At 40.6% G+C, this 25345-nt stretch overlaps 1 protein-coding gene across 1 annotated transcript in view; it reads right to left on the bottom strand.

Annotated features, from left to right (window-relative positions):
- LOC126297603 (nuclear pore complex protein Nup98-Nup96-like) overlaps nucleotides 1–25141 on the bottom strand; it is a 228684-nt gene extending 203543 nt beyond the window's left edge. The window contains exon 1 of the mRNA XM_049988587.1: nucleotides 24991–25141. The gene's annotated coding sequence lies outside the window, so the exon portion shown is untranslated. The remainder of the gene's footprint in view (nucleotides 1–24990) is intronic.
- Nucleotides 25142–25345: the final 204 nt, after the last annotated feature.

Raw genomic sequence — 25345 nt, 5'->3', positions numbered from 1 at the left:
TGTGTACCTGCTGAGGAGAGAGTCACAGCGGTAGTTCGGCAGCTTCTGCCTACAGATTCTCAACCGGGCTAGTGCAAAAGGGGCCAGTGGCCTAACGGATGCCACAATCGTGGATAGTATTGAGACGGCGTGAGACGGACGGACGTGCGAACAAACAAACAAAGCACACATAGCATAGTTTCGAACGGCATGGGACCAATCCAAACACAGGAGGGTGGTTTGATCTGCACCCAAGGAAGTACCATTAAAGACACTTAAGGACCGCATACAGCAGGCAGCCAGGTAAGACAAGTGGTACGACCAAGAATGTTTCCTATCGAGCAAGAGCCCAGGGATTGGGAAGTTTCAACGAACGGGAAAGCAATAGACCGAAGATGTTAAAACAGTGGAAGAAACCATTTACGCCACCAGACATTCATACAAACGGGTTTGTCAGTAGAAAAGCGAAAGCCATTGTTGACGCTCCATGAATAACAACGATCGAGACATCGCTGAAGACGCCACAGAAGGAGACAAGGCCGAGATAACTACAAAATCGTCAACAAAAAGGGAACTGGAGACGCCCCGCAGGTAACAGGCCATTATAGGATTAATGGCGATGGCGAAGAGGACGGCGCTGAGGCACACAGTTTTCCTGGATAAAGGTATCTGACAAAGCAGAACCCACATGTACCTTGAACAATCAGCCTTAAAAATTCCTGAGGGAAAGGGAGCAGGCAGCCACCATAGCCCTAGGTGTAGAATGTACGGAAAATAACAGTCCTCCAGTAGGTGTCACAGGCTTTCTCCAAATCGAAAAATACGGCCTCAGTCTGGTACTTTCACAGAAAACCATTTATGACATTGGTTGACAAAGTGACGAGATGGTTAACTGCAAAACGGCGCGCTGGAAATCCACATTGTGCAGAGGTTAGTAAACTGCTAGATTCTAGTCACCATACCTGCCGGGCATCAATCATACGTTCCATCACCTTGCAAACACGGTGAGAGAAATGGGGCGGTAACTAGAAGAAAGGTGTTTGTCCTTACTGGACTTGGGTATGGGTATGACAGAGGCTTCAGGCCAGTGAGTGGGAAACTTGCCCTCTGCCCAGATGCAGTTGTGCGTGTTAAACAGAAAGTGCTTGTTCGCAGGAGACAGGTTCTGCTACATCTGAATGTGAATGTCGTCCGGCCCTGAGGCGGAGGATCGGGATGTAATGAGATTAAGATCCAGCCACCTCATAGTATAGGCGGCGCTGTAGCATTAACGATTCCGAAAAGAGAGGGGTATCGCCTGAGCCACCTCCACCTGTTTCCGATAGATGAAGGCGGAGTGCTAGTGGGTGGCGCTCGAAATCCCCGCAAAATAGCGGACCAAGGTGTTTGAGACAGCAATAAGGTCCACTATGACATCGCCTGCTACTATCAGGCTGGAAATTGGGAAATGAACCTCGGTCCCAGAAAGCCGTCGGAGGTTGGCCCACATGATGGAAGGGGGAGTGGAACTGTTAAAAGAATTAGTACAGGAAACCCAGCTAGCTCTTGTTATCCTGCAGAGCGCGGCGACACTGCACAAGCAACTGTTTATAATGAATGCAATTTGCCATTGCAGGATGACTGTTAAAAATGTGTAGAGCACGTCTCCGCGAGTGAATTGTGTCGTGGTACGCTTCAGTCCACCAACGGACCGAGACACTGCGAGATAAATACAAAGACCGAGGAATGGAACGTTCTGCAGCGGTAAGGATAACGTTTTTAAGATATTCTACCTGGTCACCGAAACTGGGGAAATGTTTGTCGAAGGTCACCAGGGAGGAGTGAAGCCTCCAGTCGGCCTTAGAAGGCTGCCATTTACAGGTTGTTTCAAAAATGACCGGTATATTTGAAACGGCAATAAAAACTAAACGAGCAGCGATAGAAATACACCGTTTGTTGCAATATCCTTGGGACAACAGTACATTTTCAGGCGGACAAACTTTCGAAATTACAGTAGTTACAATTTTCAACAACAGATGGCGCTGCAAGTGATGTGAAAGATATAGAAGACAACGCAGTCTGTGGGTGCGCCATTCTGTACTTCGTCTTTCTGCTGTAAGCGTGTGCTGTTCACAATGTGCAAGTGTGCTGTGGACAACATGGTTTATTCTTTACAACAGAGGATTTTTCTGGTGTTGGAATTCCACCGCCTAGAACACAGTGTTGTTGCAACAAGACGAAGTTTTCAACGGAGGTTTAATGTAACCAAAGGACCGAAAAGCGATACAATAAAGGATCTGTTTGAAAAATTTCAACGGACTGGGAATGTGACGGATGAACGTGCTGGAAAGGTAGGGCGACCGCGTACGGCAACCACAGAGGGCAACGCGCAGCTAGTGCAGCAGGTGATCCAACAGCGGCCTCGGGTTTCCGTTCGCCGTGTTGCAGCTGCGGTCCAAATGACGCCAATGGCCACGTATCGTCTCATGCGCCAGAGTTTACATCTCTATCCATACAAAATTCAAACGCGGCAACCCCTCAGCGCCGCTACCATTGCTGCACGAGAGACATTCGCTAACGATATAGTGCACAGGATTGGTGACGGCGATATGCATGTGGGCAGCATTTGGTTTACTGACGAAGCTTATTTTTACCTGGACGGCTTCGTCAATAAATAGAACTGGCGCATATGGGGAACCGAAAAGCCCCATGTTGCAGTCCCATCGTCCCTGCATCCTCAAAAAGTACTGGTCTGGGCCGCCATTTCTTCCAAAGGAATCATTGGCCCATTTTTCAGATCCGAAACGATTACTGCATCACGCTATCTGGACATTCTTCGTGAATTTGTGGCGGTACAAACTGCCTTAGACGACACTGCGAACACCTCGTGGTTTATGCAAGATGGTGCCCGGCCACATCACACGGCCGACGTCTTTAATTTCCTGAATGAATATTTCGATGATCGTGTGATTGCTTTGGGCTATCCGAAACATACAGGAGGCGGCGTGGATTGGCCTCCCTATTCGCCAGACATGAACTCCTGTGACTTCTTTCCGTGGGGACACTTGAAAGACCAGATGTACCGCCAGAATCCAGAAACAATTGAACAGCTGAAGCAGTACATCTCATCTGCATGTGAAGCCATTCTGCCAGACACGTTGTCAAAGGTTTCAGGTAATTTCATTCACAGACTACGCCATATTATTGCTACGCATGGTGGATATGTGGAAAATATCGTACTATAGAGTTTCCCAGACCGCAGCGCGCCATCTGTTGTTGACAATTGTAACTACTGCAATTTCGAAAGTTTGTCTGCCTGAAAATGTACTGTTGTCCCAAGCATATTGCAACAAACTGTGTATTTCTATCGCTGCTCGTTTAGTTTGTATTGCCGTTTCAAATATACCGGTCATTTTTGAAACACCCTGTAGGTGTGCAATATAGGTGTGGTAGGATTCAGAAAACGGACAGCACACTGGAAACAGTCGTTCGAGTATGTGTCAGAACAGACCAGAAAGACGATGGGCAAGCTGGGCAGTGCAAAAGAAGAGGTCCAAATGTGAAAAGGTATGCGTGGAGTCTGAAAGGAATGTGGTGCTCCCGTGTTATGGCAGAGGAAGTTAAGTTGACCGAGAAGTTCAGCCAAGAGGGCACCTTTCACCTTCTGGGATACCCGCAAAGGGGATAATGCACATTAAAATCACTGAGTAGCAGAAGGGGGTGAGGGAGTTGCTCAATAACCTGGAGAAAGTATGCCCTGGTGACACCGAAAGACAGGTGTAAACAGTACAAAGGGGAAAGGTCAAGTGAGGAAGGAAAATGCGGACTGCAACTTTAAGCCGGGTAGTCAGTGAGACTACGAACATCATCCCGGATGAGCACCATGACTCGCCCATGAGATTGAATGCCACAGCTCTAAGCAGTCGTAAGGACGCAATTTTGTGTCTTGGAGGCAGCAAACAAGCAGGCGCTCCGATTCCAAGAGTAGCTGTAAGTCCTCTTCATTGGATCGAAGACCGCAAACATTCCATTGATGGAGACCCATGACGAAGGAAGGGGAGGAGGGGGAAAAATAAAGGGATGTCATCTCGGCAGCTGCAGAAAATCAGCCTACTGACTGTAGAGGCTGGAAGATCCTGATCCATGATATCTACAGAGGTGTTGGCATTCTCCTTCTGTCAGTCTGTGGAGTCCAGGGCGGAAAAATGGTTGGCAGTGCACACCGTCGACACGGAGGTCGGCCGGTAGATAGTATCATGTGGCGACACCATCAAAGAGGATATCCGAGTTGGCAAAGGAGAAGACCGTTTGATTGATTTCTTGGAGCTTTTCCGGTTGGCAGAGGAAGACTCAGGTATTTGTTGGTTGGAGGGACGCAAATAATCTTTGTAGAAGTATTCCTTCTCTTCTTTCCGGCCTGTCGGTGGTGTAGCAGATGCCTTCGCATGATGAGGCGAACGTCTGGTGGCTTGTTGCACAGCTGGAGGTGGAGGCGGGGAAGCTACCGTGACACTGGGTGATTTTACAATAGCTGTGTTGAATTTGAGGTCAGATGTCTGCATGGCCTTGGCTTCGAAAGCGAGATGTAGCATGAACAGTACTTTTAAGTGCCGGATGGTAAAACACAAAGATTCCAACTAGCTAAAAACTTGCTAATAACCGGGTAATGCACGTTTTCCTTCACCCAGATCTGAACAATCTGCTCATCGAGATACATGGGACAATCTCTGGAGGAGGTGGCATCGTCGTCATTGCAATTAATATAGCGGTTGGCTAGAGGTCGACAGGACACAAGTGTAGTTGTAACAATGATACTGGTGGCAGTCCATTGGGTTTGGAATGTATGGCTGGACTGTGATAACTTCATAGCCTGCTTTGATCTTTGATGGAAGCAGCTGTCTATCAAAAGTGAGAAGATCAATGCATGTAGGTACTAAGGATGCATCTAATCAGCCAACAGACTACAGTGACACCCTTATCAGATAGGTACGTTTGTATTTTTGCCTCAGTCAGACCACCGAACAGCCTAGTATTTAAAAACACAGGAAGAATTCGACGGGTAGTCACGGAGGAGCGAAGCTGCAAGCAGTAGTTGTGTTTGACAATCTGAAGTAGTATCCAAAAGCAAAGTGTCAATGTGTAAATGAAAGCAGGGTTTCACAAGACCATCAATTGCATCGACAGCTTTCTAAATAATAAACGGATTCACCATAGCAAATAACTGGTCGTCATCAGTACGCGAAATCATGTGGAACCGTGGTGCATCTGGGAGGGTCTTTGAATCATTAGACACTGTTCCTTTACGTTTTGTGGACGTTGACTAAAGAGGAAGATTGGCTCACTGCGAGAAAATCTGACGTGATTGCCCGCGTTTCCAATGGCGCGCTCCTTCCATCTGCGACCCCCCTCACCCCTTCAGTGAGGGGTGCGCCTGCCTTATGTGATTGTTCACACCTCCCAAACACTTGACAGACGGACCAATCGGCAATTTTGGAAGGTAGCAGCTCAGGCAATCACCCCTCCCTGGACCTGGCCTGTACCGGGGGTACGTGCAAAACCTACCCGTCGACCCACGGCTGGTAGGATTTACGCGTTAGCCAAGTCACCTGTCACGCGTCACACGTGTGGGGGGGAGAGGGAGAGGATCTCACATTCCGAAGCGGAAGAAAGGAAACTAAGAAAGGAAACGGGAACAAGAAACAATGGACAATCTGTTCTAATACTGGCTACTAAAAATGCAGAACGCATTTCCAAAAACATCCCAGACATATTCCTCATAGGAGGGGAAAAAGAGTAGCAAGAGGATAGACAGGCAACACGGAAGGGAACAATGCTGCAAAGGCAAGCTAGCAATAGAGGACAACAAAATGAGTTCTATTATTTAAGAAGTCTTCGGAGCCATCCACATATCTGTGAACTTATTCCATATGTTCGTACCTTCTTTAACAGCCTGCAGTGAGGCAACATCTCAAATGCTTTTCCAGAAATCTAGAAATATGAACTGCCTGTTGCCCTTCATCCATAGTTCGCAGTATATCGCGAGAAAAGGGCAGCCTGAGTTTTGCACGAGCGATGCTTTCTAATTCCATACTGACTCGTGGACATAAGCTTCTCAATCTGAAGAAAGTTTATTATATTCGAACTGAGAATATTATCAAGCCTTCTGCAGCAAACACAAGTCAGGGATATTGGTCTGTAATTTTGCGGGTCCGTTCTTTTACCCTTCTTATACACTGGTGTCACCTGCGCTTTTTTCTAGTCGATTGGGACTTCGTGCTGGGAGAGAGATTCACGATAAACCCAAGCTAGGTAAGGGGCCAGTGCCTTACACGCTTTGTAAAATCGATCTGGGATTCCATCTGGACTGGGTGATTTATCTGCTTTCAATTCTTTCAGTTGTTTCTCGACGCCAGGTATGCTTATTACTACATCGTCCACACGAAAGTCAGTCTGCTGGTCAAATGACGGTGTGTTCGTACTATTCTCCCGTGTGAACGATTCCTTGAACGTGAAATTTAAAACTTCCGGTTTCGTTTTGCTATCTTCAACTGCCACACCAGACTGGTCAATAAGAGACTGAATGCAAGCGTTAGACCCGCTTAGCAATTTTAAATACAACCAGAATTTTCTCGGGTTCTCCGCCAGATACTTTTCTAAGGTGTGACTGTGGTAGTTTTAGGTTTCGCACATAGATCTTTTCACAGACGCACGAATCTCTGCTAACCTTTGCTTGACATATATGCGTTCCGTTTCGAACCGAGAAAGCAAAATCATCTGCTTTCTCAGCATCCCCCGGATTCCGTTATTAAACTATGTGGGCCTTTTACATCCTTTACCAACTTACTAGGCATGTAACTCTCGAGACCACGATATACAATCTGCTTCAACTTTGTCAATAATTCCCATACAGCCTTCTTACTGGAACTAAGTAAAGCCAGTTCACTAAGTGAGATGTTAATAACTGCTTATCTGCTCTATCTAGCAGAAACTCCCGCCTAGCCTTCTTTACTGATTTATGAACTTTCGTAGTCATAGTTGCTATAATGACATGATCGCTAATTCCAGTTTCTAAGCTGACATAGTCGATAAGGTCCGGCCTATTAGTAGCTGCTAGGTCTAAGATATTTCCATTGCGTGTAGGTACCGAGGTATAAACCACCAAGCAGTGTATTGCATTGTTCATGATAATCTAGCTAACGTGATTAAAGCATAGCAATTTTCTGGCTTTCATGATAATTGTGCAGTACACATCAGATTTTTTTTGTACTTCAGCTGCTGTGGAATCACCAGAATACCTCCAACAACTTACTGCTAAAAAAAAAAGTGCCGCACATTTCAAGCATGCACTGGTCGCACAAACCGAGCTGGTAAAAATTCAAAATATATAAATGTATTCCAATTTGATGATATGTCTTTAATATTAGTATTGGGTGTTTTGTTTTTATGTTGTTTCCAGGTGGAATAGCACGTTGTATATGACTGAACAATTTTCCAAGCTGAAGGATTCGCTAATTTTGTACTTATGTTCAAATCCAATCACGATCTCCACTGGAGACTGTATAAATGTTCAAAAGTGTGTAGAAACAAACAATGAAATCATTCGGAAAGTTTACTGGAAACTTGAGCAGTTCTCAAGGGAGCACCACTAATTCAAGTTCTTGTGACCACTTAAAGTAAGAAGAAACAAAAACTGATACTTCAGAACAATTCCAAAATTTTAGAAGAAAATTACGTGATTAATTCCAGCACGAGATTTGGAGTACTGAAGAAGAAAAGAAAAAACCGTTGAGTACACAATTGCGATGTGTTTAGGTCAGCAATAAAGGCCAAAATTTTTCATTGGCATCGTCATACAGCAAGCTCAGTCCCAAATACTTAATTGGATGATGAAAGCGAGAGATCGAAACTCATCTCAAGATGATGACTGCATACATACTAACCCTAGAAAGAGCCGATTTGAAACTGAAAATCAGCCTTTAATAAGTTGTAGCTTAATCACAGAATCTCAATTAGAAACATCGCTGCAAACGTTAGAATTAATGGTCAATGTGAACGAAGTTCGGGAAGACCCGACAACAACTAACGAAATGACTATCTACTTTTGATGCAACAATCAAACCTACTGGAGTAAAAATAGGAATACAGAGTTCCTCTAAACGATGATCCGCTAATGTGGTGGAAATCAAATTAACGCGGGTACAACTGTATCTACTGCCACTAGCTCGCCAATATTTGTCAGCTCCTACCAGCAGCGTAACCAGTAAATGATTGTTTAGTGGAGCTGCCCTACGACACGAAGAACATCGAAATAGACTGCAGGGTGAAAAAAAAAGCGGCAAAATTACGTTGTTAAACATAATCTGTCACTGATAAATTTTGATTATTAATAGAATACAAAATACTGTTTGATACATAATTTTTACTTTTTCTTAATATATACACACTTTTCTTTCCGTTTCCGCTACCACTAAAATTTGCTTTTGATATCTGCTTACGCTTCTGCTTCTGTTAACACTCTTCCGTCGCATCACTAACTGTGCCCAAGACAGGCACCTACTCCTCGGCATCTCTGGGCGGTAACAACTCTACCATCTAGGTTGTGTTGCCTGGAATCAGGGTGCTGCCAAAGTTCGGGTACTTGACACTAACTCCCATTTTGTAGTGAAACAGAAAGCAAGTGACAAATAATACAAGATACCCTCCGAGATGTACCATATGGCGGCACGCCAAATATTTATGTAGTTGTAGATAACGCCCCCACCACGTACTGGTTACCATGGTGGGTACTGAACGATGTTATCCCACACACGTCGCACATTATGAAAGAATTTTGAAAGATGGATTTCAAATTCAGACGTGGGGACTGAAGTTACCATAAATACGTGGTGCAACAAAGAGAATCAAGTGAGAAAAGCCATTAGCAGTGTTCTACAAGCGAGCTACGTTGTGGGCAAGCAATCTGTTCTGAAGTCAGTACGAGAGAAAATATTAAGACGGCAGCACAGGAAATGCAGTACTGCAATGGCTTGGGGCCCCATGCTCGCCCTGTACGTATTCAGAACAGTTGTGAGGGCTCTTTCGGCCATATAGGGAATGATTGTACAATATAGGAAAGGAGGAGGGGTGGGAACAAAGGAAAAATCATTAGTGGGGGAAATTTTATGCACGTTTATGAATAACCATTTCCATGACTAACAACGGGAGGCGACGACGTTGGGATCGCACATTTAATTCAAACATTGTAGACCTTTAGGAGGTGTACAAAGAACGTAACATGCAAGTAATAAGGTGTACTACTCAGGCAACTTAGAGAAAATCGTAAGAGAAGTTATACGCGTCGATTATCTGAGGTACCTGTGAGTAGGTGCTAGACGCTGGAATTCATGGTGGTCAAGTGATTAGCGTTGGCGCTTCGGAATATGAACTGTACACTATTCTTTGGTCTGACACATCGTTGGTGTATTAATTAAGTCATTCGCATGATTGTTTATCGTGGTTTGACTTGCGCTTTCCAAGCTTGTCCCTCGTCCTTGAAAATTTAATTATAAATAGTAAACAGTCAAATAACACATGAAATTCAGTACAATCTCACGAAAATACGCGTGGGTTTTTTCACTACATTACCTCTCAAATGTCAATGTGACCAGTGATGAAAAGAGTATAGATAAAACTGACTGTTGGCACGACTTGAACTGTCGTTTCGTCCACGACCGTCTTGCAAAGCGTAAACACTAACCACTTGACCACCATAAACCAGACGTCCGGCACCTACTCACAGAGACATCAGTTCCGTAATAGAGGCGTAGGTCTTTTGCGATTTTCTCGGAATTGCCACTGCAGTCCACATTACTACTTGAATGTTGTTTAATGACCTACTTAAGGGGTACAAAGTTTGAAGTAAATCACTGATCCCAAGATCATATACTCCGCTTATAAGTTTAGTAGTTCGGATTTTTACGAACAATTGCCACACAGTATTGTACGGTCAGGAGGTAGCATCCTTAGCAATAAAATTGGAAACTCACTCTTTGATGAAGGGGTTTGTCATAGATATACTGTCTACTATTATCTACAAACAATCAACTGAATTAATTCTTGAGGAAACTAAGTTGTCATAATTAACACTGGCGGCATGAAATGGTGTTTAAACTGACACCTGTATCCCCGTCTGGATTGTCTGAGGACATGCTGTTTATGAAAGCCATGTCCAATTGAACATGGAGTTTTAGCTGGCTGTATTTTATGAAGTTTTTAAATTTTGTTAGTGTTTTGATTGCACTTTTCTGTTGGTACTGTCGTTCAGTGTCTAGCTTAACTACTGTCATTGTGTGTTTTGGCATATGGTAGTAACACAAAAAGTAGTAGTAGTAGTAGTAGTAGACAGATGTGCAACTATTTACACAATATAATAATTAAACTTCCCAGGCTACACACGTGTATCTCAACACACAGTCTAGTTGAGTGTGTTGTTGGACGGTTCATGTAGACTCGATGCCACCATGGAAACCACTGTTAGGACACTCAATGTGGCTCATTCAATGTCACACCAGTCACATGTAATGATTAGATTAGATTAATACTTGTTCCATGGATCATGAATACGACACTTCGTAATGATGTGGAACGTGTCAGGTTAATGAAAGGTGTCTGTACACGATATTACATTACACAAAATATTGCATGACACTAATGTTTAAGTTAGTTTTTTTATTTATTTTTTCCTTCCCCTCCCTTAATTTATATCTAAAAATTCAGCCAATGAGTAGAAGGAGTTGTCATCTAGAAATTCTTTTAATTTATTTTTAAATGTTGGTTGACTATCTGTCAGGCTTTTGATGCTGTTTGGTAGGTGACCAAAGACTTTTGTGGCAGCATAATTTACCCCTTTCTGTGCCAAAGTCAGATTTAACCCTGCATAGTGAAGATCATCCTTTATCCTGGTGTTATAGCTATGCACACTGCTATTACTTTTGAACTGGGTTAGATTATTAACAACAAATTTCGTAAGTGAATATATATACTGTGAGGTTACTGTGGGGATCCCTAGATCCTTAAATAGATGTCTGCAGGATGACCGTGTGTGGGCTCCAGCAATTATTCTGATTACACGTTTTTGAGCAATAAATACTTTTCTACTCAACAATGAATTACCCCAGAATATGATGCCATACGAAAGCAGTGAATGAAAGTAGGCATAGTAAGCTAATTTACTGAGATTCTTATCACCAAAATTTGCAATAACCCTAATAGCATACATAGCTGAACTCAGACGTTTCAGCAGACCATCAATATGTTGCTTCCAGTTTAACCTCTCATCAATGGACACACCTAAAAGTTTTGAAAATTCTACCTTAGCTACAGACTTCTGTTCAAAGTTTATATTTATTACTGGCGTTGTGCCATTTACTGTACAGAACTGTATATACTGTGTTTTATCCAAACGTAAAGACAGTCCGTCTGCTGAGAACCACTTAATAATTTTGTGAAAAACAATTTACAATTACATCACTTAGTACTTGGTTTTTGGATGTTATTACTATACTTGTATCATCAGCGAAGAGAACTAACTTTGCATCTTCATCAATATGGAATGGTAAGTCATTAATGTATATCAAAAACAGTAAAGGACAGTAAAGGACAGTAAAGGACAGTAAAGGACAGTAAAGGACAGTAAAGGACAGTAAAGGACAGTAAAGGACCTAAGACCGAACCCTGTGGGACCCTGTACTTCATAGCACCCCCAGTTTGAGGAATCAGCTGTTGTTTTAACATTACATGAACCATTTATTTCAACTTTCTGCATTCTTCCAGATAAGTATTAATTAAATCATTTGTGCACTGCCCCCCTCAAACCATAATGATTTAGCTTATCTAAAATAATTCCATGATTTACACAAACAAAGGCCTTTGAGAGATCACAAAAAATACCAATGGGTGATGTCCGGTTATTCAGAGCATTTAATATTTGATCAGTGAAAGCGTATATAGCATTTTCTGTTGAAAAGCCTTCCTGAAAACCAAACTCATATTTTGTTAGTACTTTATTTTTACAAATATGGGAGACTACTCTTTAATACATTACTTCCTCAAATTTTTGATAGAGCTGTCAGAAGAGAGATTGGGCGATGGTTGTTGACATCCGACATATCCCCCTTTTTATGCAATGGTTTTACAATGGCATCTTTCAGTCTATCAGGGAAAACACCCTGCTCCAAAGAGCTATTACATACGTGGCTCACAATCCTACTTATCTGTGGGGAACAAGCTTTAAGTATCTTGCTGGAAATGCCATCAATTGCGTAAGGGCTTTTACTTTTCAGTGAGTTTATTATTTTACTGATTTCAGAGGGAGAGGGTGGAGGAAATACAGTTGTTTCGAACTGCACGGGTATGGCCTCTTCTATTAGAAGCCTTGCCTCTTCTAGTGAAGATCTAGATCCTATTTTCCCCACAACATTTAAAAAATTATTGAAAATATTTCTGATTGTTTGTTAGTACACTTGTCATTCAATTTTATGGCACTGAAGTCTTCCTGTGCTCTTTGTTGCCCTGTTTCCCTTTCAATAATATTCCAAATTGCTTTAATTTTATTATCAGAGTTACTGATCTCAGACATAATACACACGCTTCTGGACTTTTTAATAACTTTTCTTAGTACCGCACAATAGTTTTTATAATATTGAACAATTTCGGGGTCAGTACTCCCTCTTGCTGTTACAGTTCTCTTTTACAGTTGCAAGATATTCTTATTCCTTTAGTTAGCCAAGATTTTTTATATGTTTTCTTGGAATTATGTTTCACTGTTTTCTTGGGAAAACAATTTTCAAATACCCTTAAAAATGTATCGTGAAATGAGTTATATTTCAAGTTTGCATCGGGTTCCATACACACTTCATCCCAGTCTAGTTCCTTTAGTCTTTCCCTAAAGTTTGCAGTATTTATATTGTTAACTGAACGTACTGCTTTGAAATTCTGATTTGATATACTGCATGGAGCTATGTCATGTACTGTAACTAGCTGTCCACCATGATCTGAAAGACCATTCTCAACAGGATAAGCATGTATGTCAAACTTATCTTGGTCTATAAAAAAAGTTATCTATCAATGTCCTGCTGTTCTTTGTTATCCGACTAGGCAAATCAATGGCGGAGCTCAAATTGAAAGAACTGAGTAATACTACAAGGTCGTTCTTCCTATTACACTCTTTCAGGGAATCAACATTGAAATCCCCACAAATGATAATTTGCTTCCCCCTGTCTGACATAGCATTCTAGAAATAGCTGGAAATTCCCTGAGGGGGTCCTATACACTGTTATAATTATGAAAGTGCCATCATTTAGTTTTAGTTCAGTGGCACATGCTTCCATATGATGCTCTACACAAAATTCTTTAGTTTCTAAATTTTTTGCGCTGTGGAAGCTTTTGACATTTGGCAACTTCTCCTCTCATCATATTATCTCTACTTACATGTGCAGCTAATTTGTACCCATTGATGCTAACATTTTGCATATCAGTGACAATGTGATGCTCAGGCAGGCATAGTACATCTATAACATTCTCAGTTTCTATATCTTCTAAACAAAGCAGAAGCTCATCAATTTTATTCTTCAATCCCCCAATATTTTGATGAAATATTCTAACACTTTTCCATTTTACTTTAGTGAGTATCTTTAACTTTTTTAACATCTTTAGTACTTGCCTGGCTGAGTTTCCCACTGGACACTGATCTTACACTAAAAGAGTTACCACCACGAGATGTAGTTCCTCCCCCCTTTAAATTTCCTGCTATCAGCCCAGCCAGTTTACCCTTCCCCTTCTTGTTGAGGTGTAGGCCATGTCTAGTATAGTCCCACCTACAGAGTGAATCAACAGGAACCACACCAATGTGTGACCCTGAATCAGATCCAAGTAGCCGTTCCTACTCCAAATTAACTCTCCTGACAGAAGAGCTCAAATGAGGCTGGTCATGGCACTCCAGGATCGACACAAACCCAACACTGGTATGACTCGATGCTGATGCAATACTTGCCAGGTCACACTCTATGCTGTACCCTGGATCTCTGTCAATACTGTTGCCCGGCACACCCACAATAACCACGGTATCTTCCTTAGTAAAGCCTCTACATAGTGAACCTAAATCCTCTGTAACATGCCCCAGTCCAGCACTAGGTTTGAAAAAAACTTGTGCCCTGGTATTCTGACCCTAATTCATCCTGCACAAGTTGGCCCACACCCCTAGCATGCGAACTACCTAGCAACAAGACTTTCTCTTTGCAGACTTCCCTACCACCTTATTCAATTTGCTGCTGAAAGCTTGTTGAGCCCTTGATACATCTACTTCTGTGAGAGGCTCATCAGTTTCTGACTGAGGCAACAGGTCAAACCAATTTTGTACATTAATAACAAAGCTGTCAGAAGAATTTCTTGGCCTGTTGCCATTTCCCACCCCTGTTTACCCTTCTCCCCCCTTAACCTGCCTAACTCGCCTAGCCTCATCTAACTCAGCCTGAAGGGCAGCAATTTTCCCCTCCTGTTCCACAATCTTTCTATCTCTACTGCACAGCCTACAGAACCACTGATGAGTCTCGCTCATTTTCCCAATTCCCAAGCCACTAAAATCGCCCCAATGAAAAAAGTTACTACATCCATCACACCAGACCCCGGAGCTAACGATTCTACGGTGTGTCAGGCACTTTACACTCATGGTACAAATCGATTTTAGTGGCAGAAAGACAATTAAGTTACCGGAAAACAATGAAAATACGTGTACAAAAAGTTAGGTCTACTCGCGACAATGTAAACAATGGTTCAGAAGTTTATTACTGGAAGTTACTTAAGAGATGACTATACTCTACAGATATAAAGGGGCAGCAAATGTATTTAGCACACTAAACTATCAGTAAATGCACTTAAAACTGCAGTATGAAGTTTAATCTGAAAGCTCAAAAGTTCGGCCTGGCCGCGATATGTAAACAAAACAAACTTTGCGTGACTACTGTGAAAATACGCGAGTAAGACAAAACCTTTTAATGGTCCGCTTCAAGAGCACTATAATTAACGTAATAAATTAGTTTAAAGTGTTATAAACAGTTTATTACTACAAAAATTACTTATCTTGTACGGGAGCTGTGACTCAAACGTCCGTATAGCAGGCGCAGGGCTAACAACCATGAAATGCTCTCAGTGCTAAAGCCCCAAAGGTGCACATTGCATTTGCACATATCTTTTTCAGTCCGCTATCTGCACTCCCAACTCTCTAAGATGATGCAAGCCTTGAAATTTAACAGTTGAGTTAATAAATTCATGGTTCTGGATTTCAGTGGCTTGCCAGGGTCCACTCAGCATCATGCTTGAACCCAGTGGAGAGCATTTGGACTCCTCCATATGCCGGTCTTCTGGACCTGAGGTGCTTCCTAGGCAAATAAGATTAAATCTTCATGTACAGTAATTGATTCATTCATCAGAACTTGTTGGCAAAGTTTTAGAAAGCCACCTTTTGACAAAGACGAGCTGGACAGATGTTTGATAGTATTGGCACCTAGCATGTAGATGTAGATCTGACTGTGCCACTAATGGTTCTCATAGCTGCATTCAAATGTACATCAACTTTCTTCACATGAGCACTTCACAGCCAAACTGCTGCAGAATATACCACCGCAAGGGATGCTCCACAGAGATCTGACTTATTCCCATCCCATGTGCTACATGCCAGCTTCCTTACCAGGTTCAGGTTCACTCTTGTTTGTACCTTCTTAGCTACAATGGCAAGGTTTTATGATACTTCAGTGTTCTGCGACACCAAGGTATTTTAGCTTATCGTATTGCTTGACTATGCCAAGAGCACTAAACTATGGATCTTTTCTGATTTTTAGATGATTATTTACAGGTGGAAAAGATTGCTGTTTTAGAAACATTAGACCTAACACACAATGTCTGAAAATATTCAGAGAGTTTAGTGTGGCTGTTTGTAAGGTGGTGTTCGTACTCACAAAGGTCTTCATTGAAGTTGCAACGTCATCTGCATATTGGAATTTCTGGCATCTTAAGTATTGGAGATATATTGGCGCACAAATTCGTAGTATTTTTGTTTTGAATGTAGGTATTCCTGCTGCTATCGGTTCAATTACCAATTGTCATTTTTTATGTTGTTCGCAGTTTCTGTGAGTTTCCACAGTGAGTGGACACTACAAAATGGATTGCCAAGTGGAGAAACCTGAATGCTTCAGACATATTCCTCCACGTTCAGAGGTGCAACAGCAACAGAGGCAGCCACAAAATTTATGCTGTGTATGGGTATAATGTCAGACACAGCATGGAAAGAAAATGGTTTCCTCATTTGAGGAGGATCATTTTGACACGGGTGACTCAATGTTCAGGAAAAGCTTCGGGGTTCGATGAAGATTATTTAAATGCACTAATCCACAACAATCCACTTCAGTGTACTTAACTAGCTTATGTAATGAACTGTGATCACTCCACACTCAGGCAACATTTGCATGCAATGGGGAAGGTTCAAAAATTGGATGTATAGGTACCTCATGTTCTAAGCCAAAATCACAAAAATCCGAGGGGGGACATACGTGCGTCTCTGCTTGTTCATCCTCAACTGGTTCACAAACAGCACCAACCATTCCTATTCTTTTGTCACTACCAGTGATGAAAAATGGTGTCTTTATGCTAACAAGAAAAAGAAAGGAATGGTTGAGCCCAAACAAAGCAGCAACTTCTCATACAAAGACCTGTGTGCAACCACCAAAGATGTTACGCATCTGGTTGAACTGCAATGGTGTGGTGTACTAAAAATTGCTTCCCCAAAGTGTAGCTAGCACTGCTGACATTAACTGTCAACAACTGATACTTCTTGCAGATGTACTCCAAGAATGACTGGGAAGATTTTGTGAAGTGATGCAAGGATAACACCTGCCCGCATTCTGCTAGACTGACAAAAAACATCAGACAGGAGTTCGGTTGCAAAGTCATTCCAGACCCACCTTATTCACCTAATCTTGTGTCCACAGATTTTCACCTATTCTACACTCTATGAAACAGTCTTCAAGGAACTAACTGTCCGGATGAAAATGTGCTCCAAACATGGCTTGACAAGTGCCTTGTCTCAGTAATGAGATTTTCACAACTGCAGAATTGTAAAGTTACTCAGTGTTTGCACACTGTTGTAAATTCTGAGGGATAATGTACTGTTGACGACTGAAGTTATTTTTATATCTGTTGTGTTTACTACACTTTTGAAAAATGCTACAAACTTATCAACCAATCTAACAGACTGTAAGGAGCAAGTTGTGTTCATTACCCCTGTTCACTGCTTTGGTCACAGTTTCTTGTGCTGTTAACTACAAAGTCCTTCAGCTAGAGCTGCTCTGATTATATTCTAAGTACTGACCAGACTGAAATGTGTTGTTATAGAGGGGCCATATCCCTGAAAACATTAGCTATGCCTAGTGCCATCTTAGGTTAAGAGGTTTATTGTCCAATACATGCTGTATCATATGACAAATGGCTTCTGCCTAAGTTGTAATGCTATTATCACTGAAGTTAATGAACACTGAATGAGCACAATGGGTGAAGAATCAGCTTAGGTGTAGCTTAGTGGGTAGATGCTAGTGTTTTTACTAATTCATAGTAGCAACTTGTGCTAACTGGACATGTGGTAACATCTGCAACTTTGTTATGGATGTTGGTTCTGGATTTTAACTTGGGGTGACTAACCAGTACCACTAGATGGTTGTGTTTGTGTGAGAATGCATACAATGATTATGCGGATATTAATTAAACTGTGCTATAATAACTAATTGCATTGTCTGTTGAGACATTAATACGGATTGATGCCACAATTTTATTTTCTTGAATAGCTTAATTGCGATCAGTGAATGGATTTTTTTTATGAAACACCTAAATTGTTGGTCAAACAATGGAAAATCCAGGATGGAATGTAACACTACCAGAGAAGGAAAGTTGCTACTCACCATATAGCAGAGACGCTGAGTCGCGATAGGCACAACAAAAAAGATTCACACAATTCTAGCTTTCGGCCATTAAGGCCTTTGTCAGCATTACACTCACCCTCCGCTAAATTGTTGATCAACTGCATGTTCTATAGTGTGTTTGAAATATAAAAGTGTCAGCCAGTTGTGTTGAAGTGAGGATTTGAGAACATTTAATAGTTAAAATTACTCAGATCTGCCCTAGTACAAAATCATTTGAGCCTTCAGTTTGTCCTTCATCTTCAGCAATTCTAACATTTGCACCATTGCTGATTCTCGACACTGGGCTGGTCAAGTTGGGTCAAGTTCTAATGTCTGGTACAGCATTCACTCTGAAGACAATGGATGGTCAAATTTCTTCTCAGATTCTGAACACCCGAAGTTGAATTGCTTGCACAATTTGAAATTCAGGAACTTAATAAAGAATGTTTTAGCACAATGAACTCAGTCCTACAAATGTATCAATCCACTCCCCTAATCTTACTGTGTGGCAACAAATCATCCTCAACATTCATTTTGTCATTTATTGTGTAATGATTACAATACTTAAAAATGATGGGGTTTGTACACAATATCTACAGCATCAAGTCTGTTAAATTTTAAAGCTGCTCTTTCCCTTGATGTCCATCAGAACTTTAAATTGATTTTTCTAACCATTACTGCCAACATAATCACTACAATAATTGCTCTCGATGTAAATGTGAACATATCCAAAGTATCATTTGCTAATCCTTGCAATATTAGTTTTACAGTGTGTTAGGAAGTCCATTAGCTGCAGGATACCTAACAAGTTACTTCATACTGTGAGGTATGTAAGGGTTATGGTTTCATTACTGGCATATAAAGCACTTTCTGCACCTAGAGGATACAGAAATGTGCAATGCTCAGCGAGAAATTAAAAGCTCTTATATGAAAATCTCTACAAAATGCCACTGATTTTGCCAGTCAACATTCTGGACACTGCAGGTGACAATATTATTTATCTACAGAAACATTTCTGGTTTAACACTACAGTAACTAATAGCAATGTAGTTCAAGTCAAATCACAATGTCGTCCAGTATCTTCCTCCATTGTTTCTTTGGTGTACCAGAATGGATTAGAAATTAATCATCCTTTCTTCATGATCAGGAAGTGGAAGAACAAGCAAGCATTCAAATCAATGTAAATTAACACTGCCTACTCCACTTCTAATATGTGGTTTAAATAGTATGACCACCGGCTGTGTATAGAGTTGCTGAACATACTTTTAACTTTGAAACTAGAAAATTTCATTCCTTGCATTACTTAAAGATGAAACTTTTATTTCACAATTATTTTATGCCAACAATCCAAAGAAGAAAATTAGCTCACCCAATTGTTTTAAAGAATAATTGCATTGTTACACAGTTTCACCACTTACTGGTGACTGAACCACAACTATGTAATTTAATTGTTAAAAACACACACATGCCCACGTCTACACAATGTTTTGCTTCATACCCCACAGCATCTTGTTTAGGCACTTAGCCTTGAGAAAACTTCTGTCGTCAGTGACTTCTGCAGAAACATTTTAGTTAAAGAATGGGAGGATTGCATTGTATTCACAAATTGTTGTCCTGTCTTTTGTAGGGTTGTTAATAGGTACGATCTATTCTGCAACCAAGGAAACACTTATTACAGCCTTTCCAGCAGAAGAAATCCACCTTCCTTTGAGGTGAGACCATCACCTTTCACACAATTTCTTGGCATCTTTATACCTGGTATTGAATGCTGGAACTAAGTCCCAAGCACAGTAACAAATAGACAAAATCAGTTAAATTCTATTTAAAATTGTAAAAACATAGCTCAAATTCGTTCAAATCTGATTAGGTAAGAAATCAAGCATGACAACCATCTTGCACAACACTTCCTTAGTAATTTTTGGCATATGACATACTAAAATTTCTTATGACATGCCTGTGATGTCAGCTATTCACATACCTTTCATCACACATCTTCCAATATACTGTGCATTTTTTCCTTTCGCAACTGCTATTTTTGGTCATCTTACCTCTGTATCGTCGAGCAGAAATATGACTTGATAATTCAACTGCAAATTTGTTAACAAGTTAAAACTAAGGAACCTATCTCCTATAAACCTTTTACTGAAGTCTCATTTCAAAGAGTCCTCTAATGGTAAGCCAAAACCTGGAAGCATCTGTGCTTAATATAGTAAGCAATTCACAGCAGTAGTGTTATTAACTTCCAAAAAAAAAAAGTTCAGTATAGGGGTACCACTTTATCCTCCACAGTTTCTCCATCAAAATTAACCACACAGTACCATCAGAAAATATTCAACAACTATTCTGCCACTCAAGTTATGGTTTATGTTATTCTTCAACAACAATAATTTCTTTCATATAAATTCCATCTCTGGGCCAGATCAAGAAATTTTCACCGTACTCTTTCATCTCCATTGTAGAAGTACAGCGTGCCTGCACCTGAATGTTACAATGTACTATGTAATGAAGGTCTTACATTAGTCTTACACTACGAAGGAAAAAAATATTTTTAAGTATACCTCATCAAAAAGTCCAAAGAACATTAATCAGTTTATGTGGAGGCCAATAAAATTAATTTCTCCACCAATCCCTCTATTAGGATATTTTAACAATTTTGTGCATGTCTTCCAGATTGTACTTGATCACACAGAAACAAATGTTAGCACCTAACGTTTAATGAACGTCATATGCTGCCCAGTGCTGGGAAGATATGCACACCAACATAGAAACCAGCCAGCCAAAAGCACATTCTACATACATCCCATACCCACGTTTGAGTTGAAACACACCAAACACCCTTGTGCAGGGATCATACACGATTGGCAGTCAATAAAGAAAGCAAGCAACATAAACTACATAGCCTGGACTTCAAATTTGAATACAGGAAGTAAAATATAATAACAAATGTTGACAATGAGGACTAACAATAAACGCACGCTAGTGTGGCCGCAACATGTGTGAGTGCACAATGTCAAAAGTTGTATTTTGCAGGTGGTAGGTCCCAAATAATCCATCTTCATTATCTTCCTGAAAATCCACACAAAAGTTAAAGGATGGTCATCTTCACAAAACTTTTGTCATATAGTAATATTACAAAATAATAATTTTGTGGTACATGAAACTGTATCTTGATACTTGTGCTGCTTCAAAATTTGTTGAATAATGTTGGCTCCATCTGTAGTTGTCCATGTCCACAACAGCTGACAAATTGTTTTAAGCAAACACAAACTTCAAGGAATGTTTTTTGAACCATTAAGTCACTACAATGAGTAACTGCTTTGACTTTAGCTTGTGTACAATCTGTCATACACCCCATTTGACAGCCTGTGGTAACTATAGTTACACTGGCACAAGATAATCCCTTGCCACAAGTGCTGTGGCCACCTTTCAGCTGTGAAGTGCGAACGACGTGTTATGTAATTGACTCAACTACAGGATAAATGCTGTGCTGGATATAAACTATTTTACTAGAAGATTCTCTGTACAAAGTTGGGTTATCCATCTCAACAGCCTCTGAAATTAACAGTCCGTTATCATAAGTTGCAGGTTTAAAGACTTACACATTTTAAAAATTCCCATACAATATGACATTCCTGACTTTTCGCTCCTAATTCTTACACCAAACTGTGAAAGTGTATGTATTAGGCCTAAGCAGCAATTTGTAGTTCAATGCATTAACTGTTCACACCATGTGTGTTCAGAAGTGGCTAATACTTTCAAAATACGTTATGTATCACATTCAAATTTCTGATTTGCCTGTACACAATCACAGGTCACTGTATCACAAAACCTGGCACTTAAATATCCAATCTGTCCTGTACACTGAGGGAATGATACAAGACCCCGGGAGTAGACAACATTCCATTAGAGCTACTGACAGCCTTGGGAGAGCCATTCCTGATAAAACGTTACCATCTGCTGAGCAGAATTAAACAAGATAGGTGAAATACCCTCAGACTTCAAGAATAATATAATAATTCCAATCCCAAAGAAAGCAGGTGTTGACAAGTGTGAAAATTAATGAACCATCAGTTTAATCAGTCATGGCAGCAAAATACTAACGCGAATTCTTTACAGACGAATGGAAAAACTGGTAGAAGCTGACCTCGGGGAAGATCAGTTTGGGTTCCATAGAAATATTGGAACACGTGAGGTAATACTGACCCTACGACTTATCTTAGAAGCTAGATTAAGGAAGGGCAAACCTACGTTTCTAGCATTTGTAGACTTAGAGAAAGCTTTTGACAATGTTGACTGGAATACTCTCTTTCAAATTCTGAAGGTGACAGGGGTAAATTACAGGGAGTGAAAAACTATTTAAATTTGTACAGAAACCAGATGGCAGTTATAAGAGTCGAGGGGCATGAAAAGGAAGCAGTGGTTGGGAAGGGGGTGAGACAGGGTTGTAGCCTCTCCCCAATGTTATTCAATTTGTATATTAAGCAAGCAGTAAAGGAAACAAAAGTTCGGAGTAGGTATTAAAATCAATGGAGGTTTGCCGATTACACTGTAATTCTGTCAGAGACAGCAAAGGACTTTGAAGAGCAGTTGAACGGAACTGACAGTGACTTGAAAGGAGGATGTAAGATGAACATCAACATAAGCAAAACGAGGATACCGGAATGTAGTCGAATTAAGTCGAGTGACGCTGAGGGAATTAGATTAGGAAATGAGACACATAAAGTAGTAAAGGAGTTTTGCTATTTGGGGAGCAAAATAACTGATGATGGTCGAAGTAGAGAGGGTATAAAATGTAGACTGGCAATGGCAAGGAAAGCGTTTCTGAAGAAGAGAAATTTGTTAACATCGAGTATAGATTTAAGTGTCAGGAAGTCATTTCTAGAAGTACTTGTATGGAAGTGAAATACGGATGATAAATAGTTTGCACAAGACAATAGAAGCTTTCAAAATGTTGTGCTACAGAAGAATGCTGAAGATTAGATGGGTAGATCACATAACTAATGAGGAGGTGTTGAATAGAATTAGAGAGAAGAGGAGTTTGTGGCACAACTTGACTAGAAGAAGGGATCGGTTAGTAGGACATGTTCTGAGGCATCAAGGGATCACCAATTTAGTATTGGAGGGCAACGTGGAGGGTAAAAATCATAGAGGGAGACCAAGAGATGACTGCACTAAGCAGATTCAGAAGGATGTAGGCTGCAGTACGTACTGGGAGATTAAGCAGCTTGCACAGGATAGAGTAGCATGGAGAGCTGCATCAAACGAGTCTCAGGACTGAAGATGATAACAAAACCATAAACATCACGGGCTTAATAGAAAAAACAATGGGAGTTCAGATTCAATGTCCAGTCAAAGTTGATAGCAACTGCACACAAGTTGAGGTGGATAAGAGTATCATATGAAGTTGCCAGTTTAGTTGTACATTTACAATTGGATTTTACATTAATCTGCCCTTTTCTTAAAATTCTTATTGGGCACCCAAGCAAATTATGTATTTCAAGTTTATCGTCACTGATGCCTCATGTCCTTGCATGAAGCACGTTTGTATACTAGACATTTCAACTGTTACCAGTGCCATTTTGACAGCTGACTTAACTTGTGGAACTACCAATTTATGCAAGTTAACGTAAAAAATAAATGACTTTCCTAAAAATTTTCGTGGAAAGACTTACTTGCTACACTAAGACACCTGGCATTTTAGCTTGTACCAATTCAATAACAAACTTATGTAAGAATTCGAAAATATCAACTGACTACTGGTGTGCCGCCTACAAAGGTAACATTGAATTACGGCAAAAGCTGAGAACTACCACATTAAGTATCAGCTGCCACAACTAGCAAATGCTAATGGGAAAGGGCACAAAATCCATTATCAGCAATTCATAGGTCAAGTAAGTTCGTGATGCTGTCACTGAATCTTGCGCATTTCGCTCAACCACATCGTTAAATTCATAACATATTTCCATTGCGTTCCTGCACGTACGCACTCTTCAAATGGACTTATTTGCCCCCCACCCCCAAACACACACACACACACACACACACACACACACACACACACACACAACAACGGTTTCGCAACAGAGAAAATAAGCCACGAGGCGCACGATTTGTACAACAAAACGATGTTCTTTCATAAATGAAATCTTCACTGTAACATGTTATTAAGTATACACGAAATATCAGGACACAGACAGTTCATTACATTTTATTTGATTATTTACTTTTTTCATATATCGGGATTATTTCCGCCACGACCCGCGAAAGAATTGCCAGATTTACAAATAAAATACAGTTTCTCTATAAAAAAATTAAGGAATGTTAACCGTCTACGTAACTTTGTATGCCCAATTACGTTTTAACAGTCGTCAAAGTGAAATTCGAAGGTGGGCACCAGAAATTATTCTTCCAGCACAATTCCGTACAATAGATACTTTTTATTTGAGGTGCTGCCACAGAAAATGATTGCACAGTGACAATGAACATAAAGCTATAAAATTACATCAATTTTTTATGTTTTTTATTGCCAAAATCAGCAACTGCGTGTAAAGCCAATGTTGCGGAACTCAGACAGTGACTTTAAGATACTTTTCAGCTCTCTCTGGGTTAAAAGTAGAAACACTTTTGTGACGTGAAATGCAAAAACTGCGTCACAAATGCATGCAAGTAGATGTATTAATATTTCAATGCTACAGTAACATGAAGAAAATATCTTCTACCTCACACGATGCATCCACTAACGTAAATATAACCCTACATTGTGTCAACCGTCGCACCCCAACAAGTATTTGTCTTCTCAACAGCATATAAATTGCATCCGTGTACCTACAACTACACACTAATAATTACAATACTAAGAATAATTCAGCGTAACTAAAAGATATTTAATCGTAAATATTAACAAGCATTTGACTTGTTTACAGCGGTCAACTACGGAGTATCCACACGTTCTTCCCGCGCACCTGCTGGCCACTGTCGCACAAGTGAAACCTGAATTACATAACCTAACAAAAAACGTGCAAAACAGTTTTTAAAGCACGGGAATTCTTACCTTCGCTTAGAAGCTGTCATTCACAAGTTCAGATTTTTGAAACGACCGGTTACAAACACTTTCGAAATATTCAGCCTTCAATGTTAGGGTCCAGAGATCACTGCTACAATCAGCTGGGCCTCCATGTATTACACACTGGCACAAGAATAACACTTTGTCTTACTCCCCTCCTTCGTCAACATGCCAGTTATTGTTATTCTGTCTTTGTTGTTCGTTATTTTTGTTAAGCTTTATAAATTTATAATAAATGGCAAATGATCGTCAACATGCCAGTTATTGTTATTCTGTCTTTGTTGTTCGTTAATTGTTTTCGTCAACATGCCACTTATTGTTATTCTGTCTTTGTTGTTCGTTA

This window comes from Schistocerca gregaria, chromosome X, assembly GCF_023897955.1.
Source record: "Schistocerca gregaria isolate iqSchGreg1 chromosome X, iqSchGreg1.2, whole genome shotgun sequence".
NCBI classification, from domain to species: Eukaryota; Metazoa; Arthropoda; class Insecta; order Orthoptera; family Acrididae; genus Schistocerca; species Schistocerca gregaria.
This window is presented reverse-complemented; position numbering and strand designations above follow the sequence as displayed.